Below are 16,850 nucleotides of genomic sequence, written 5' to 3'. Positions count from 1 at the left end.
ACTCCTGGGGAGATTGTGTGCCTGTTGGTGTGTGTGTGTGTCCTGTGTGCACATGAGTGTGCGGGTGGCCACACCCACTGCTGGCAGACAACCCCAGGAGGGTTGGCCAGCCAAAAACAAAAGTGAGCCACTCTTGCTACACAGGCCTCGACTGATATAAAGAGCGCTGTATGTCCACAATATATTTCTGTGAGTCTGGGATCAGGATGTACCTAGTTAGCACATCCAACTCCCACAAGTCAAACAATGTTATGAACTCTGTATGGCAAAAAGCTCCACTCAATATTCATTAAAATGCCATTTCTATTTACTACCCTTTGCTCTGATTATGACATATACTGCCCCACGGCTGTAGTACAATGGATCAGTGCATCTAGCTATTAACCAGGAGGTTGGTGGTTCCATCCCACCCAAGGATGGCTGTGGGCAGGATTCCTGCATTGCAGGGGGGTTGGACTAGATGACCCTCAGGGTCCCTTCCAGCTCTACAATTCTATGATTCTACACTGGGAATTGGCAGGATGGGGTGGCTCTTCTATGGAAATGGCCCGAATCTGAGTTACATCATCCTGGGCAATTAAGGCTGCATTCTTATGCACAGTTACCTGGGAGTAAGCCAAGATGAACAGAGTGGGGCTGACTTCGAAACGAACTTGCACTGGTGTGCACACCAACAGGCCACTTCCGTGTTTTCTTGTTCCTTCCCTATTATGCTAACAGACATGCCTTTCGTTCTCAGTCCACCCATTCAAAGGGGGACTGCCAATTGTCCAATTAGTGCTTCAGTTGTTAAATCATCTGAAGAAGCTGATTAAAGCTTGCAGCACAACTAAAGCTTGTACTTTATTTATACTCTAATGACTGAACTGCTTTTTGTGTATGGAGAAACATATTAAGAAGGTGTGAAAAATCATAAAGGATAAATATTATGTAAATCAGACTTTAAGTCTTTCTAACTAGTTAATTATTTCCACTACTATATTCAAAGGAAGAGGAAGTTAATGTTTCAGTTGCAAGTGTTCACTATCAAGGTGATGTCTTGACATAGCTGTCAACTTTTCCCTTTTCTTGCGAGGAATCCTATTCGGAATACAGTGGTACCTCAGGTTAAGTACTTAATTCATTCTGGAGGTCCGTTCTTAACCTGAGGTACCACTTTAGCTAATGGGGCCTTCCACTGTTGCTGCGCCGCTGCTGCACGATTTCTGTTTTCATCCTGAAGCAAAGTTCTTAACCCGAGGTACTATTTCTGGGTTAGCGGAGTCAGTAACCTGAAGCGTATGTAACCTGAAGCGTCTGTAACCCGAGGTACCGCTGTACAGCAAAATGTCAGGGACATATCCAGAGTGGAGTCCCTAAGTTGGTTGGACTTTGTTGTAAATAAAAATATGCCCTTTCCCCTTATGGGGTATCCAAGAGCTCATATAGAGTCCTTACATAGGTTCCCTATCGGTAGGAGAGAATAACAGGCCAACCAGAGAATATTGAGAAGCAAAGCAGCTAGTAAGCTTGATCTTTATTGATCTGTTGCAACAGGGTGCTCCCCTCACTCGCAGGAAAAGAGGAGGACCCACAAAAATGCTGTGCAAGGGCTTATAAAGACTTTTGAAATTCCCATCCTCTAGATCAAGACCACCCCCAGAAACATTATGCATACATCACAGAAGGGGTGTAACCTAAGAGCACCCCTCAGATACATCCCCCTACATCACAGAAATTTAAATGTTGTTTTTCTCTTGTCCTTGTTTATCTCCTGTCTGGCAAGTTACTTGATTGGATTGCCTGGGGAGCCTGGCCATTCTTTTGTAGTGGTAAAATACTTATTTCCTGGGCCAGGTCACAGGCTCACACCCTATTCATATCTTAAATGTGTCCTTAAGACAGGATTTGTGAGGAAAGAGACAATGGGGGGACTTTTCCAGTTTGACCTTGCAGAGAAAACATTTGGTCAGTTTAGGAATCAAAATGGTTCCAGGTTGGCCTTCCTGTGCTGATCCATGTATGTGCGGTCCATGTATGTGCGGTTATGAACATTACCATATACCTAAGACCATAAATCACCTTGCCAACAAAGGTCCGTATAGTAAAAGCCATGGTTTTCCCAGTAGTGATGTATGGAAGTGAGAGCTGGACCATAAAGAAGGCTGATCGCCGAAGAATTGATGCTTTTGAATTATGGTGCTGGAGGAGACTCTTGAGAGTCCCATGGACTGCAAGAAGATCAAACCTCTCCATTCTGAAGGAAATCAGCCCTGAGTGCTCACTGGAAGGACAGATCGTGAAGCTGAGGCTCCAATACTTTGGCCACCTCATGAGAAGAGAAGACTCCCTGGAAAAGACCCTGATGTTGGGAAAGATGGAGGGCACAAGGAGAAGGGGACGACAGAGAATGAGATGGTTGGATGGTGTTCTTGAAGCTACCAGCATGAGTTTGATCAAACTGCGGGAGGCAGTGGAGGACAGAAGTGCCTGGCGTGCTCTGGTCCATGGGGTCACGAAGAGTCGGACACGACTAAACGACTAAACAACAACAACAAGACCATAAATAAGACCATAAAATTCCTATCACAACTTCCTTCTAGGCACTCCTGAAGTCAAACTAGTGCCAAACATATTACCCTGCTTTTCCTTGGGTCACACAAGCAAGGCTGAAGAGGGGGGGTTGCCTGGGCAGTCCAGGACCTCCATACACACTGCCCAGGCTTGCACCCAGGGGAGGTCACTTCAGTGCTGCTAACGTAGCGGTTTGACTTCACCCGCAGAGGCACACTCCATTGTCTCTTGAGACAGATGGAAGCCAACTGGGAAGTGAGAGATTAAATAAAAACTAACCAGTGTATAATTGTTAGATAGCAATATAGAAAACCGGTTTGTCTGTCTTAACATTAGTAGAATGTGGAATAGGAGATAAGAAGTGAATGCACTGGCCATTCTAGTAGTAGAAGCAGCTCTAGAAGCAGGAGAGGAGCTCCTTCTCCTGCCAACTCCATTGGGCCTGGGGGGGCAGGGCCTGCACTCACCGCCACAGTTTAGAGGCCTGAGCAGCTCCCTGCAGCAAGGGACAAAAATGGTTTTAAATGTTTGAAGTGCTTTTAATTTGTTAACTCCCTGGAAAAGACCCTGATGTTGGGAAAGATGGAGGGCACAAGGGGAAGGGGACAACAAGAGGACAAGATGGCGGGACAGTGTTCTCGAAGGGACCAGCATGAGTTTGACCAAACTGCGGGAGGCAGTGGAAGACAGGAGTGCCTGGCGTGCTCTGGTCCAGGGGGTCACGAAGAGGCGGACACGACTAAACGGCTAAACAACAACAACAATTTGTTGCACCTTAAATGGTGGGTTTTTTATAATATTATATTGTTTTATTATTGTATTTCTGCTTGGGGTGGGATAAATATTTAGTCAGGGTGGGGAGTAGTTTAATTTTAACATAATTGTTTCTTGCTTTTTTTGTTTTTTTTTGTTTTTTGGTTTTTTTTTGTTAAGTTAATATATAGTTTATATTTTGATTTTTAAGGGGAAGGGTCAGGGCTGCCTCAGTCAATAGAATGGCTGGGGCAGGTTCCACAGGGGGGGATGCACTGGGACACCCAATCTCAGTGATCACGGGCAGGAGGAGGAGTTACGCTAAGACCAGACCATGTCATTACAGAGGAGGCAGGTTTAGTCATTGTTTGAGGACTATCCCTGCCTCCAGGTCTGGTCCTGACCGGATGGATACTAGAATCAGCAAGGGAAACCCACATGACCTGAAGGTGCTGCTGTGCAATGCCAGGTCAATTATTCATAAGACCACTGCCATCCATGACCTGATTGTGGATGGAGGATTTGACCTGGCATGTGTGACAGAGACCTGGTTGGATGAAGCAGATGGGCCTGTCCTTGCCACTGCTTGCCCACCAGGTTTCTCTTACGCACAGCAACCTAGGCCTTGTGGGCGTGGAGGGGGGGTTGCAGTGATTTTTAGGAAGTCATTAGTTTGCACCAGGCATCCTATTGGGAAGACCCAGTTTTCTGAGTGCATGTTCTGGAAGTTGGGCAATAGGGGCAGTACAGGATTCCTATTGGTGTACCGACCTCCCCGCTGCCCCAAGGATTCGCTGCCCGAGCTGCTTCAGGTCGTGGCGGATATGCTCCTGGAGACACCTAGTTTGGTTGTCCTGGGGGATTTTAACATCCATGCCGACACGACCTTACAAGGGGCCGCTCGGGACTTCGTGGAAAGCATGGCCTCCATGGGTCTGTCCCTGAATAAGTTTGGCTCAACTCATAGCTGCGGACATGCCTTAGACTTGGTGTTTACCTCTACAGATGTTGGTGATCTGACACTAACTAAAAGCTAAACAAAAGAAGTGCCATGGTCAGATCACTTCCTGGTGCAACTGGACTTCTCCACAACCCTTCCCTTCTGCAGAGAGGTGGGACCGATTCGGATGGTCCGCCCCTGCTACTTAATGGATCCAATTGGCTTCCAGAGAGTGGTAGGGGATGTTTTATCCCAAGTTGATGGCCTTTCAGCTGATTCCCTGGTGGCCCGCTGGAACGCGAAGTTAACCAGGGCTATTGGCTGTCTGGCTCCGAAGCGCCCTCTCTGATTGCATGGAGCCCGGACAGCCCCGTGGTTTTCCCCAGAGCTGAGGGCGTTGAGACAGCTAGAGCACCGGTGGCGGAAAACTCATTCTGAATCAGACTGGACACAGGCTAGAGCTCAACGTCGAGCCTACCAAGTGGCAATGGCGACGGTGAAGAGGGCCTTCTTTGCCACCTCTATTGCATCTGCAGAAAACAGCAGCAGGAGACTTTTTCAGGTGGTTCGCAATCTATCGGAACCACCTGCACCACCAGGGCCTGGTAGGGACCCCAAGATCTCCTACAATGCTTTTGCAAAGTTTTTTTGCAGATAAAGTCGCTCAGATTCAGAAGGAGGTAGACTCTACCGTGGGAGCAGGGCTAGGGCAGGAGAGTTCTAGAGTTCTGTCTAGTCTTGTTACATGGGATCAATTCCAATCTGTTACTTCTGAGGATGTGGACAGACTGCTTGGACAAGTGAAACCGACCACCTGTCTCTTTGATCCTTGCCCATCCTGGCTGATAAAAGCGAGCCGGGAGGGGCTGGGCGATGGGCTCTTCGGGGTGGTGAATGCTTCCCTCTGTGAGGGAGCCTTCCCAGCCCCGCTGAAAGAGGCGGTCATTAAACCGCTTCTTAAAAAAACATCTTTAGACCTGGCCAACATGGCCAACTATCGCCCAGTCTCAAATCTACCATTCTTAGGCATGGTGATTGAGCGGGTGATTGTCGAACAACTCCAAGCATGCCTGGAGGATGTGGACCATTTGGATCCCTTCCAATTGGGATTCAGGCCTCACCATGGGACTGAAACTGCCTTGATTGCGCTGGTTGATGATCTCCGGCGGGCTAGGGACAAAGGTAAGAGCTGTTTCCTAGTTGTGCTGGATCTCTCAGCGGCCTTTGACACCATCAACCATAACATCCTTCTGGACCGTCTAGAGGGGCTGGGAGCTGGGGGCACTGTTATACGGTGGTTCCGCTCCTTTCTCCTGGGCCGTGTCCAGAAAGTGGTGTTGAGGGATGAGTGTTCAGACCCCTGGCCTCTCACTTGTGGGGTGCCTCAGGGTTCCGTCCTCTCCCCCATGCTTTTTAATATCTATATGAAGCCGCTGGGAGAGATCATCAGGGGGTTTGGGCTGGGTGTTCATCAGTATGCAGATGACACCCAGCTCTACCTCTCCTTTAAATCAGAACCAGTGAAGGTGGTGAAGGTCCTGTCTGAGTGTCTGGAGGTGGTTGGAGGATGGAAGGCGGCTAACAGATTGAGGTTGAATCCTGACAAGACAGAAGTACTGTTTTTGGGGGACAGGGGGCGGGCGGGTGTGGGGGATTCCCTGGTCCTGAATGGGGTAACTGTGCCCCTGAAGGACCAGGTGTGCAGCCTGGGAGTCATTTTGGACTCACAGCTGTCCATGGAGGTGCAGGTTAATTCTGTGTCCAGGGCAGCTATCTACCAGCTCCACCTGGTACGCAGGCTAAGACCCTACCTGCCTGCAGACTGTCTCGCCAGAATGGTGCACGCTCTAGTTATCTCCCACTTAGACTACTGCAATGCTCTCTACGTGGGGCTACCTTTGAAGGTAACCCAGAAACTGCAATTAATCCAGAATGCGGCAGCTAGACTGGTGACTGGGAGTGGCCGCCGGGACCACATAACACTGGTCCTGATAGATCTGCATTGGCTCCCAGCACATTTCCGAGCACAATTCAAAGTGTTGGTGCTTACCTTTAAAGCCCTAAATGGCCTCAGTCCTGTATACCTGAAGGAGCGTCCCCACCCCCATCGTTCAGCCAGGACACTGAGATCCAGTGCTAAGGGCCTTCTGGCGGCTCCCTCATTGCGAGAAGTGAGGTTACAAGGAACCAGACAGAGGGCCTTCTTGGTAGTGGCGCCCACCATGTGGAACACCCTCCCTTCAGACGTGAAGGAAAAAAGCAGCTATCCTGTCTTTAAAAGACATCTGAAGGCAGCCCTGTTTAGGGAAGTTTTTAATATTTAATGCTGTACTGTTTTTAACATTTGATTGGGAGCTGCCCAGAGTGGCTGGGGAAACTCAGCCAGATGGGCGGGGTATAAATAATAAATTATTATTATATTATTAGTAATGTACAGTCTTACCTCGGGTTGCAAACGTGATCCGTGTGGGAGGCAGATTCGCAACCCGCAGCGTTCACAATCCGCAGTGCTGCGTCTGTGCACGCACGTGATGCGATTTGGTGCTTCTACACATGAGCGTGACGTCATTTTGCACTTCTGCACATGTGCGAGCGCAGAAACCTGGAAGTAACCCATTCCAGTACTTCCGGATTCAGCACACTCCGTAGCCCGAAAACATGCAACCCGCAGCGTTCGCAACCCGAGGTGTCACTGTACATATATAGCTTAACAGCAAATATAGCAAAACTTTCGCTAGGTGGCAGTCTTACATCAGGCAACCTACATACAGATAAGAGCCTTGAAACTGTTCCTTCGTGTTACAAATCCACTCCCGTCTCCAGCCAGGCAATACTGAGACTTTAGGATTTAACTGGAAATGTTTACCTGTTTTCCTTTAGTCTGCAGAAAAACAAAATTCAGTGATAATTTTCTCATGCTAGTATGAAATACAGTGGTACCTCGGGTTAAGAACTTAATTCGTTCTGGAGGTCTGTTCTTAACCTGAAACTGTTCTTAACCTGAAGCACCACTTTAGCCAATGGCGCCTCCTGCTGCTGCCGTGCCGCCGGAGCACAATTTCTGGGTTAGCGAGTTCTGTAACCTGAAGCGTATGTAACCCGAGGTATCACTGTAGTGTGATTGGTGTGCTATAAGGAGGGATCTAAAAATACCTGAAAGTGAGGAGTATCTTTTGTGTTTTTTTCTCCTTCTACCCCTCCCCACTCTCCCTCTCTCCCTCCAGGCAACCCCCCTCTTCCTTAACAGTCACCCAGCATTATGGGGACAGGGAGAATGTTGCAGGAAAGGCCATGTCTGCATGTGTGTCCTGTGTGTTTCTTGCTTTCCTTCTTCACAATAACAAAATATTTCTGCTTCTGATCTGATTTTATTTTCTGATTTTATTTTCCCCCACCCCATCATGTGCACACTACCGTATTTTTCGCCCCATAGGACGCACTTTTTCCCCTCCAAAAATGAAGGGGAAATGTGTGTGCGTCCTATGGGGCGAATGCAGGCTTTCGCTGAAGCCTGGAGAGCGAGAGGCATCGGTGCGCACCGACCCCTCTCGCTCTCCAGGCTTCAGGAAGTTATCCGCAAGCCTTGCAAGCCCGGTGAGTGTCCGCAAGCCTTGCGCGCCCGGCAGGAGGTCCCGCCGGCGCGCGAGGCTTGGGGCGGGAGCTTGTCGCCCGAAGCACGGGGAGCCCTCCGGAGGGCTCCCCGTGCTTCGGGCGAGTGTCCGCAAGGCTTGGGGCGGCAGCCGCGGCGGGGGGGGATATATTTTTTTTATTCATTTCCCCCCCCCAAAAAAATTAGGTGCGTCCTATGGGCCGGTGCGCCCTATAGGACGAAAAATACGGTAATTTCAGGAAAGGCAGGCTAGGGCTGCCAGGTGGTGTGGGTCAGCTCGGTCCTGCAGAGCAGGGGCACTGCTTAGGTTCCTGTCAACACATGCGCTCCCACTTACACACATGCAAAAAATGGTGCCAGAAAGGGGCTTCCGTTTCTGTTCTGCACCAGGAATGGACGCCTCACTCGACAAAGCAGGGAGCCGCAGACGAAGATAAAGAGAATGGGGGGGGGGTTAAACCATTGGGCTTGAGGGATCTGGAATGTGAGGACAGGCTAAGGCACAGGATGCAGAAGCACGTTGTCTGCTGGAACCTCCACCCCCACCCCCACCCCCCAAACTTTTAATTGGCTTGAAAGTAACAGCACGTGCAGAGCTTTACCGCTACTGAAGGCAAATGAGCATAATGGTCAGAAATCAAATACATTCAGGATTGGCACTGTCCATAAGAAATCCAGTTGCAGCAGACTTAACTTAAACTTACAATAACTTATAATAAGACTAAACCTTAACACTAAGCATACTTTATACAGAACTCACCAGTACTAGTCAAGAACCTCTTTTGGAATCGAACATAATGTTTATATGGGGGCTGGATTTAACATAATCTGTTCATTTCTACTCATTTCCCAAATGCTCCACTGCAAATAAACAAATACAGATGTCTGGCAACCGATAACTGTTCTTCATTCTTGATCAAGTAGTCATGGACCATGTGTATTTAAAATACAAAGATTCCCAAACAAGGTCTGGATCATAAGTGTCAGAAGAGAGTTATAGGGACAAACATTTCAATGTCTCATTTCCCATTCTTGCTATATGAGAACAATTGATGATGTGAAGAGTAAATGAAAAACTAAAACTTCAGAGAAAAAGGGTTTGCTTAAAAGTCCCACAACTGAAGCAAATCCTAAGTGCACAGAGTCATAGAGTTGGAAGGGACCACCAAGGGTCATCTAGTCCAGCCCCCTGCAATGCAAGAATCTCAACTAAAGCATCCATGACAGATGACTATCCAACCTTCCTCCAACGAAGGAGAGTCCACCATCTTTGAAAGGAGTCTGTTCCATTGTCAAACAGCTCATACTGTTAGTAAGTTCTTCATTATTATTATTATTATTATTATTATTATTATTATTTAATACCCCACCCATCTGGCTGGGTTTCCCCAGCCACTCTGGGCGGCTCCCAATAGAATATTAAAAACAATACAGCATTAAACATTAAAAACTTCCCTAAACAGGGCTGCCTTCAGATGTCTTCTAAACGTCAGATAGTTGTTTATTTCTTTGACATCTGATGGGAGGGCATTCCACAGAAGGCCCTCTGCCTGGTTCCCTGTAACTTCGCTTCTTGCAGGGAGAGGAGGGAACCGCCAGAAGGCCCTCGGCACTGGGCCTCAGTGTTTGGACTGAACGGTGGGAGTGGAGATGCACTTTCAGGTATGTTTAGCTGGACTCTCATTTCTTTCTACTTTAAGCCATAAAGATTGCCTGCTACCTTGAGTGTTGAAGCAAAGGTTTCTCCTGTTACCCCAAAGCAACCTGCTGTATGTACTATGATTCTTTATTATGACAACAGAGGCTGTGACATCACAGCAGCCCAACCACTGGCAGCCAGAAGCCATGGCATTTGGGTACCTTCCGCATGCACACACAACTACACTTGCAAGAGTACAGTGGTACCTTAGGATGCAAACGGGGTCCATTCCGGAGGCAGAGCTAGCTGCTCCGGCACCTGGGGGCAGGGCCAGGGGGTGGGGCAAGCATCCCAGGGGGCAAGATGCCCATGGGGGCAGAACGAGCCACCATGGTGGGCTGCTTCCTGAGCGGTGGGAGGAGGAGGAGGGAGCCACGCCACTGTGCCAGCAGCCTTCCTCCATTCCCTCTTCCTTTTGACAGCTCGGGGGAGGCTTCCCCCCGCCAGGAAGCAGCCCAGGAGCAGGGGGCAATGGCGCACCGCCCACAATTCCCAAGCCTCCCCCAAGGTGTCAAAATGAAGGGGGGAAGGCCGCTGGCAACGCACGCAGCTCTGCCCCTTCCTCCGATGACTCAGGGTAGGCTTGGGAGTCGCAGCCAGGCGGCGTGCCAAATGTCACCCCCCTCAGTGATGACATCCGAGGTGAACGGTCCCCCCTCCTCTACCCCTGCCCCTCCTAAAAGAAAAATCTTCCACCTCATTCTACATAAGTCGTAAGGTGTAGAATGGCATTCAGAGATTTCCAATCCTCTCTCTCAGAACTACAGTTCCCAGGGTGTGTGACCAGGAGGACGGTGCAGCGTCAATATGCCTCGTGCTCCAAGGCTGTGCTGAGGCTCTACAGCCCAAAAGCCCTTCTCGGTGTGACCGCAGTGCAACTGTCCTACACGTTGTCCCTCCCTCCCCACCCAATTATTGCTGTGCCTGTCCTCCGTTTGCATATGGCTTCAAGCCTCCATCCGATGTGTGCATTTCAGCTTAATTCAATTAGAAAACTTGGACCTCATAACTGGGCCTTAATTTGAGCCACAGCTCTAGCCCTGGAAGCTGTTTTGAGTTCCAGAGCTCAGTCCTGTGAAGTAACAAGAACCAAGAGACTCTTTCCCCCGCACTGCTGAGTAAACCACAAGCAGCCCCACACATCTGGGATTCACGGTATGCTTTCCAGAGCAAAAAATGTGTCTTCCAGGGAACCTTCAGCTTTGGCACCTTTTGTATTAGAAGATAAGCACTGCTTGAGACTCAAAAAACACTTTTCAAGTCAGACAGACTTCAAATCTGTTAATGATATTCAACAGCCTGAACATTAAGTCACTCTTGTCGTCTTGGAAAATGAGTGTGGGCTGATAAACATCTTAGAAAGCTCTGAGTTTAGTACAGTTGCATTTGTGTCATGGGCATAGCCAAGGAGGGGCAGCTGCCACCCCCCAAAATCAATAAAAATACATAGCTAACTGAGGTTCTGCCCCCCCCCCCTAACAAAACAAAGGCCTGCCTCCCCTAACAAAAGGCCTGGCTACACCCATGAATTGTGTGTGCTTTTATGTTGCAGGTCAGGGATTGTTTTCATTAATTCATTTTTGCAGGTGGGGTGTATTTTTTAACTGTAAAATATTCCCATTTTTATATCGGATAAGTTCTTGAATCTTACGTAACAACCAAGTCTGTGTTTGTACCACAGAAAAGAGAGTTTATCCTCAGTCTCTTGTAAAAGAAAATGCTTTCACAAATGTGTCTTAAAATTAGCAGCTGTTCTGGAAAGGTTCAGGAATTTAAAACTCTGATCTATGTATTTATAACAATGTATTAGTTGCTTAATTCCCTGCCTTTTAATTGATTAAATTGAATTATTCATTAACTGAATAAACATATTTGCAGTTTTGTAAACTGCAGCATACACACTATTTTGAGATGTAGAAAGAAGTGGGAGAGAATTTATAATCAAGGCCCACCATTCATTGTTAATTGGGAAAAGCGATCTTAAATATTCATGTCACCTCCTATTATTATAAGACATCAGAACCAAAATAACCTCAAAACAAATGTGGACTTAATTCATACTCATTGATTAAAATTTGCTCTCATTATCAAATTGTCATTATTAATTAATAAACTAAAGCTTTAGTTGATTGGTGTATTTTGAGCCACTGTGTTGTATCTACATTTTGCCTAGGCTTTTGGAGAGGCTCAAGGTGTATAGCATGGTTGAATTTTTGCCACTGCTAGTGCTGTGATTTGTAATTGAAGTCTGTATTTTTGTGTTTTGTCATTTTAATCTTATTGTTTCATTTTGGTTTAGACTGCATATTTCTGTCCTAGCACCTACAAATGAAGGTAGGATTACCAATACTACGCTGGCCACGTGACCCGGAAGTGTCTCCGGACAGCGCTGGCTCCCGGCCTCTTAAGTGAGATGGGCGCGCAACCCTAGAGTCGGACACGACTGGCCCGTACGGGCAGGGGTACCTTTACTTTACCTTTATTACCAATACTTTCAATAAACAATACATCTCACACATACACACCACTAATATTCCATAGACTTGGCTGTGTTTCCTAAGTCAATGCTACCATATGCATCACTAAGGTTTGCCTGTTCCCTCCCCTCCTCTCTCTGTCCAACATCACAAAACTCGATATATGTTTCTAGCAAGAAGCCATGGGTGTGAACTTATTCCTCCATCTGCCATGATTTCCACTGCTGAGGTCTACCAAGCCTGATCCACTTTACTGAATTCTTTGAATTCAGGCTTCTTTCTTATTGTTACGGTTGCACATCTCTTGCTCTTCAAAAAAAGGAGCGCATGGGCATTTCTCTGACTACAAGCCCCACGGAATAAAGTGAAGACCTGAAGGGCATTAAGCACCAGGGTTCTGCATTTTGAGTTTACATAGACATGCTAATGAGAAAACATTGCCATTCACTCAGATCAGGCAATTCAGTGGTGGTGGTGAGTTTATTTTAAACAAAACACATGTTTAGATTTGAACATGAAACTTTTCATGTCCTGGTATCTGATATAGGACTGCAATATATCCAGCATGACCTGCTCACCTGGGAATTCCTTGGACAGTCTCAGGCAGCTGCCACCAGGGCTGATTTATGCTTTGAACTTTGGTGCAAAAGTTATCTAAATTTAGACAGCAATATAGCAGTTATGCAGGGTTTTTTGCAAGAAAGCAGAGAGACTGAAACGGAAGAGTCAGACCCATGGGTGTAGCCAGGATTTTTGTTAGGGGGGGCACAGGCCTTTTGTGGGGGGGCAGACCTTTTGTTAGGGGGATGCAGAATTTGCTATGTATTTTTATTTATTTAGGGGGGACAGCTGCCCCTCCCTGCCCCCCTTGGCTACACCCATGCTCAGACCTCTACTTTTCTATGTATTTCAGGTCAACCCAGCCATGTAAATGGGTGTATGTTATTCCAAAAGAACAGTGCCACATATGCACATTAAAGCTTAAAAAGCAAGGCGTGAATTGGCCCTCAATATCTGTATATAGAATTATGAATTTGTGGTGTTCATTTTTCCACTGCGAGACAGAGTGCAGTTTTGCATAGCTTAAAGCACCAATTGCAATGTCTCCTATTGATCCATTTTTTAAAAAAGAACACTTTCTACTATTGTAATTTTTAAACAAGTATTAGTACCAATTAACTAGCCTAGTGGGATTGTATTCTTTCATCAAATGTCATTATTGGACATGTCATATTAGAATATAAGTTTTGACATATAGATTCAAAAGAACAATAGGGAATTGAGGGTATTTATTATTCTATAGTTTCTTAAGAAGCAAATGTCCACAGAGATAATTAAGAAGGAAAGACCTTGACCCAACAGCTTCCAAGCTAGCTTTCTGTTTCCAAGCGGTTTTAAAATATTAATTGTATTTTGGAATGAATGTCAGAAAGAAAGTAATGAGCTAGCTAGCCTTGAATTAGTTTCCACTTTAAATTGGACCTTAAACATTATACAAGTTGCTACCATTTTTGCTCGCTGAGAGTGCAATGTTCACAATCATTGGGGTTGGGTCCCTAAACATAGAAACATATTTACACTATAATTTTGGCACAACGGCTTGGCCCCGGGACACGCCCGCCAGCACGCCCACAGCGGCCAGGCTGCATTTTGGAGAGGGGGGTGCAACTTGGAGCCTGGCTCCGACACACAGTCGCGGTTGCGCTCTCGGGTCAAGTCTGACCCGGGGGTGGAGTGGAAAAGAGGCGGCAGCGGGAGCGTTGCCACCCCTCTCCTGCACTTGGCTGCCCAAGTGCATCTCCACTCCTGGGTCAGGTCTGACCTGGGAAGCAGAGAGAGGAAGGAGATTCCAGGGCTGCATTGCTGCTCCACTCCTCAGCTGGGCTGGGCACAGCGGGCTCCCTTGGAGGGGCGCTTGGTGGGAGCATACGCTCCACCGCTGGGCATGCTGACATTGAGCGCACAAGCCCCCGTGGCGTATGCAGCCCACGCAAAAATTTGTGGGTGCCCTGCCCCTTCATGGGGAATGTTGTGGGGTCCCGCACACTCAGCAAACTTTTTCAGCAGGGGGCCAGTCCATTGTCCCTCGGACCTCTTGGGGGGCCAGACTACATTGGGGGGAATGAACAAATTCCTATGCCCCACAAATAACCCAGAGATTTTAAATAAAAGGACACATTCTACTAATGTAAAAACATGCTGATTCCTGGACCATCCGCGGGCCGGATTTAGAAGGTGATTGGACCAGGTCCGGCCCCTGGGCCTTAGTTTGCCTACCCATAAATAATTCAAAACTAGTTCAAAAGTAGTTCAGTTGTGGTAGTGAATACTGGGAGCTTCTTAAATATGTACATTTGTTATAGGCCCGTGGGAGAACCTCTGTAGCAACAACAGCAGACCACCAGTAATAGTTTAACTTTTTCTGACACACCCTAGTCAGAGGGAACATTTTCAGTCCAAGAGCTGCATTCTCTTTAGGGAACCTTCTGGGAGTCACATGCCAGCGGCAGAGGAGGCCAGAGGTGAAGCAGGGAAGGAAGTACAAAAAGCTAGTGTCTACCCCCACACCCCTCTTTATCCATCAGTGCAAGCAAAAGTGATTGGAAAACCCTCAGGAAGAGTCTGAACCTGGGTTCGTTGTTTGCCTCTCTTCATACTAACCATGAGCTGTAACAAGGTTTGTTCTTCATTGTGGCTTGTGGTTAATCCTGCGAGATTTAAACCATAAATCTGGTTTCCAGGAAGTACAACCGGGCTGGAATCCAGAATGCTGAGAGTTTCATGCTTCCACAAGTGTGAGCAAGGCTCCAAAACTTTTGAAAGAGCAGAGGAATAAAGACCCCATGGCCATGTGCACATTTAATAAGTGCAGTGCAAAATCCCTTCCCCCTGAAATGTTTCTGAAATATTCTCTCTCACCACCATTTTGAGGGCATGTTCAGTTTGTCCACCAGCAGTCAACTGGGGGGGGGGGGGGAGGCATCAAAAGATTCATCCCAGTACTAGTCTAAATGCAGAGTAATCAGAAGCACTGACTGCTACACAACTTTAAACTATTCTGTTACTATCAGTTCATTCTTCTGACGCCCAAATGTTTCAAAAGGTGAGATTGGTTGGCTAGATTTCTATATTAGAGAAAATCAGATAAGTACATAGTATTTGCATAGAACAGGAAATGCAAAATAAAGAATGGATTCAGGGGTTAATCCTCTTATATGTTGATCATTCATCTCCTTGTAACTTGATCGCTGAGCCCCATCACCAGGTGTTGAATCACTAAAGAGGAAATGGTTGCGATGAAATAATAGTACAAGATTTCAGCTGGAAGTGAAAGGAAAACAAGGATTTATTTCTCTTTGGGCTAATAAAATTGGCATTGGCTCTTCATCATATGAAATGTGTTTTTGTCTCCCTGCCTCTTTTTCTCAATGGCTGGTTTGATCTTGTTTTATATAAATACTTCTCCTATGATTGCTTCCAAGTTCTCATCGTTCTCTTTGCCATAGCACACAAGTTAGCTAAGATTCAAATTACCTTTTCATGGCTACATGTCATTCTAAAGCACTTCTGCAGATTTCAAGTCTGGATTTGCCATTCAGTGTAGTGTCTGGTCTTGTGTGTAAAAAAGCTCCCTTGAAGAAAGAATCAGCAGTCACACAGGCTGTGAAAGGCTGGAGACAGAGGGAAACTGCAAAAAGCCTGATTATTATTATTTTTTTTTTAAAAAAAAACTCCAACCCCAACATTTTTTGAGCTGGTGATGGAAGCAGATTTGTTGCACGAGAGCGCTATTTAATCATTGCTATTTATCACAATGTATCTGCTTTTTTCATCATGGGTTATGCACAGTGGGGGCAAAGGAGGCACTGCCCCACCCAGGTCAGCCTGCCCTTAGAATATGGTCCCACACCTACTTGCCTTCTTGCAACAGGTCCAGAGGGCTGACAAGGCCTGAGTGCAACTAATGTTGGAAATCCCTGTGTTTGTTTTGTTGTTGGTGCTTAGTCGTGTAGTGGTGTCTTCGTGGGACTCTTTGTGACCCCCTGGACCAGAGCACGCCAGGCACTTCTGTCTTCCACTGCCTCCCACAGTTTGGTCAAACTCATGCTGGTAGCTTCGAGAACACTGTCCCACCATCTCGTCCTCTTTCATCAACCTTCTCCTTGTGCCCTCCATCTTTCCCAACATCAGGGTCATTTCCAGGGAGTCTTCTCTTCTCATGAGGTGGCCAAAGTCTTGGAGTCTCAGTTTCAGGATTTGTTTTCATTCTAGTACAGGGGTGGGAATGCAGCCCCCCAAACCACTCTGTCCAACCATTATCGCCGGCCTTACACCAAACCCTCCTCAAGTGCTTTTGCCTGCTTGGGGTGTTTCCTTCATAGAATTGTAGAGTTGGATCCCAAGGATCATCTAGTCCACCCCCTGCAATGCAGGAATCTCAACTAGCTCATACATGGCAGATGTGATTATGCTTAATAAACTGGGTGGAGAGAGGAGTGGTGGTGTAGAAATCTCTAGAATGCAACCTCCTGTACAAAGATGAGAGTAACATTCCTTGACCTGTTCCTTTTTTCTTCTGGCCCCAACACCACTAGCATGTGGCCTCTGGGACACTGCCCAGAAAGAAATACAGCCGTCTGGCTGAAAAATGTCCTCTAGCCCCTAGGTTTATGGTGTGCATTTCCCTGGTATCAGCACTGATAAAGTGTGACCTACAAATCCATTTAATAATAACCAAGCAAAAGAACAAATCGCTGCTGAGTTGCACCTACCATTGTGAGCACTGAGAAGGTTAGGATGATGCCTCCTCAGCTGCTA

At 47.0% G+C, this 16,850-nt stretch overlaps 1 long non-coding RNA gene across 1 annotated transcript in view; it reads left to right on the top strand.

Annotated features, from left to right (window-relative positions):
* Nucleotides 1-12,052, top strand: part of LOC308460085 — a 31,194-nt gene extending 19,142 nt beyond the window's left edge. The window contains exon 3 of the long non-coding RNA XR_013978466.1: nucleotides 11,855-12,052. This is a non-coding gene — a long non-coding RNA (uncharacterized lncRNA). The remainder of the gene's footprint in view (nucleotides 1-11,854) is intronic.
* The last annotated feature ends 4,798 nt before the right edge of the window (nucleotides 12,053-16,850 follow it).

Source organism: Podarcis pityusensis (genome assembly GCF_964106645.2).
Source record: "Podarcis pityusensis genome assembly, chromosome: 12".
Classification (NCBI taxonomy): domain Eukaryota; kingdom Metazoa; phylum Chordata; class Lepidosauria; order Squamata; family Lacertidae; genus Podarcis; species Podarcis pityusensis.
Note: the sequence above shows the minus strand (reverse complement) of the source record. Positions and strands in the feature narration are given on the sequence as shown.